The 3,532-nt window shown below is 39.3% G+C and overlaps 1 pseudogene; it reads right to left on the bottom strand.

The window, feature by feature from the left end:
• Positions 1-764: 764 nt before the first annotated feature.
• Positions 765-2,454, bottom strand: LOC127661486 (piggyBac transposable element-derived protein 4-like; annotated as a pseudogene).
• Between the last annotated feature and the right edge of the window lie 1,078 nt (positions 2,455-3,532).

Here is a 3,532-nt window from a genome sequence, read left to right as displayed (position 1 = left end):
TTGACTTCTTAAGTAACCTTTTAAATTGACATCCACCCACCACCCCCCTCCCCCACCGCTTATACATCCAGAATACCAATTGCACGTATATGGACAAATTTACAAATCACCATAAAATCTTACTGATTGACCTAAAATTAGATAAGTATATATATTTTTGGTGTTTTATTTGTTTTATAATATTTCTTAATAAGTATAGATTTTTGTAATCTATAACATTTGGAAAGAAAAACTATTTATTTTATCAAGGATAGTAACACGAGTTATGTTTGGGGTCACTTTGACCCCGGGAAAAACAAACACAATTTCAAACATTTAGAAGGATTTTATTTTTAAACAGAACATCATTACAATCAAAACATCAGTAAGGAACACATAACAGTCCTTTTTGTTATCAAGGATTGCAACATACATAATGTGTGGGGTCAATTTGACCCCAAGAAAACAAACACAATTTCAAACATTCAGAAGGATTTTATTTCTAAAACAGAACATCATTGCCATCAGAACAACAGTAAGGAACACATAACAGAGAAAGAAAGAGAGAAAGAGAGAGAAAGAGAGAAAGAAAGAAAAAGATGGATTTACAAAACCACCTCTAAAAAGTAAATTTGAGCATTTTGTCAGGAATTGTTTTATGAGACTGTAAGTGCTTCATGCAAAAACTATGAGTTAGAATACAAACAGCATAGACAGAATATGAACAGCATATTGTTTTTTTTCCTACAGATCTCCATAAGGTACATTCCAGCCTTTTGTCTGCACTACTTTGCACATGATGTGCAGGAAGTGTGTGTGTGCTCCTTGCAGATGTATTTTTTGCATTTCACACAAGTGTTGCTGGTCTTGGTGTCATTTCTGTTGGAACAGACCTGGCACCTGCCACGTTTCCTGCTTGCAGTTTGAACCAATGGAGTGTGCGTCTCCATTTGGATGTCCTTCACAACAGTTGCAGCAGCTGTTGATGCTCTTGGAAGGCACCGTCTTCTCTTGATGTGAGGTTTCACTAGCTCGTAACCCAGCTGCTCCAAGAAATTTCTCCTTCGACTCAGTTTCCGCTGTTCCAGTCCTTGTTTATTTCACTCCATAACACAAAGGCATTGTAGGCGCTCACATCAATGATGTTGAAGAAAATGACAAGTGGCCAACGGGCGGTCATGCGTCGGCAGCTGTAGGTGGCTGTAACCTTGTCCAAATTATCAACCCCTCCCTTTGTCTCATTGTAATCCAGCACCATTTGTGGTTTTCGGTCTTCTCTAGTGCTCAGAACAGCATCTTTGTGCATAGTGCTCATTAGCAGGACATTTTTCCCTTTCTTGGGGCAATAGGAGACGACAGTGGCCTTTTCAGTGAAGGCAAGCATTGAAGATGTTACCTTCCTGTTCTTCATCGCAAGAAGCTCAGAGGGAAGTTCTGGCTTATTTTTTCTCACTGTCCCCAACATTGTAACCTTCCTTTTTAGCAGTTCTTCACCCAGGGCGTACGATGTGAAAAAATTATCGCATGTAATGTTATGACCATTCAGTCCCTCAGCCATGTCTAGTACCACCCTCATGCCTTGATTTTTTTCAGGTGCTTCTCTAGGGGATTTACCCGTGTACACCTGCATATTCCAGGCATAGCTGGACTGTGCATCACATGAGGCCCATATTTTTATGCCATATTTGGCTGGTTTGCTTGGTATGTATTGTCTGAAAGGACAGCGCCCACGAAATGGAACCAGACATTCATCCACCGTGATGTGGGGGCCTGGATTGTAAAGAAAGGGTAATCGCTGGACCCACTTGTCCCATACAACCCGTATTGCTGCGAGTTTGTCAAGCACTCGTCTGCCTGTCTTGTTTCTTTGTCATCAAAGCGTATGACACAGGAGAAAACATGAAATGTCTTTAGAGACATGGTGGCTGGAAATATTGCCCTTCCAGTGTCAGCATTCCAAAGGCTTGCTGTTGCTTCTCCTTTTGACTTGTAGACTCCTGCCAAAATGAGCAACCCAATGTAGGCTTGCAAGTCAGTCACATCAAAGTCTTTCCAACCTTCCCCATACACACGCCTACCCTCTAAGTTTGTCATTTCAAGTACATCCTTTTCAATTGATGGTGTGATGAAAAGATCAAATGCTGATTTTATATCTTGGACATGGCTGACAGCATATCTAGTGGGCCCTGGAACCATTTTGATGACATTAGCAGCACTAAGTCTACCCTGTCGTTCAGGTGGTGAGCGGGACCATGATAACGTTCCATTTTTGGAAGGTAATGGGTTTGTGGGTGGTTGAGAGACAACAGGAGGGTCAACATTAGGAGTATCATTCTCATCTGAGGAGTATGCCTCATAATCAGGGTCCTCCTCAATATTATCATCGGTCTCAGACACATTCTCCTCTATGTCACTTTCACTGTCAAAAAACTGTGACAAAATCTCATAGACAGAAAATCTTTGCTTAGATGTCATTTTCAAATGAGAGAGATGGAGAACATAGAGAGCACACAGAGCACAAAGAGAAATGGTTTAGAAGGCTTCTGTTCATGCTTTTATAATGTTTGCTCCTCCCCTTTGTTTGGTAAACCATGAGAATTATGTTTTCCCCTCCCCCACGGCATGGGAAATATCAAATTTCTCGCAAAAATTATGTTTTCCCCTCCCCCACGACACGGGAAATATCAAAGTTCTCGCAAAAATTATGTTTTCCCCTCCCCCATGGCATGGGAAATATCAAAGTTCTCGCAAAAATTATGTTTTCCCCTCCCCCATGGCACGGGAAACATCAAAGTTCTCATGAGAATTATGTCCCATGTCATGTGAACTACTAGTGGTTTTATACAGCTAAAAGAGCCTGGGGTCAAATTGACCCCAAGGAACACCGACACTACAAAATGTGTACAGGACATTGAAAAAATATCAGCAGGTTAATTTGATGTTTACAGAGTTGTCCCCATTAAATTAGGAAAAGTCATTAAATCTGAAGCAAAAAACAAACAAAAAAAAAACATGTTTTTACATACGTTAAACATTGAATGGTGTCAAATTGACCCCAAAGATAATAGGAGGGTTAAACATGTAGGTACCCATTCACTTGCATTGGGAGGACCTACTATTGTGTTCAACAGAAGAAAGAAAGTAATAAACATCTGTCATGGCATAAGGGTGAGTAAATGATCATTTATTTTGGTGAACTATCCATTTAGTGTTGTTATTGGACCAACAAAATATTTTGATTCAAAACGTGTCCTACTTGACAAAAGTACAGTCAAACAAGATCAGCAAATAATGTGGGAAATATTGTAATGATTTATGCATGTTTTACTATTTGTTTTGATTATTGTAGCTTTAAACGTGTAATAGTTCATATTTTATAATGGTATTTCCTAATTTAATATTGAAAGGCTGGGCCTGGGACAAGGGTAAAACAATAAAAGATTTGCATGAGAGACATTTGAAAAGCAGCTTAAAATAAATATTTAAGGAATCATATTTTTTTTTTTTTTGTGCAAAGTTTGCAAGTCCGTTTTATTATGACCCTCATATAACC

This window comes from Xyrauchen texanus, chromosome 21 (genome assembly GCF_025860055.1).
Source record: "Xyrauchen texanus isolate HMW12.3.18 chromosome 21, RBS_HiC_50CHRs, whole genome shotgun sequence".
Classification (NCBI taxonomy): Eukaryota; Metazoa; Chordata; class Actinopteri; order Cypriniformes; family Catostomidae; genus Xyrauchen; species Xyrauchen texanus.
Note: the sequence above shows the minus strand (reverse complement) of the source record. Positions and strands in the feature narration are given on the sequence as shown.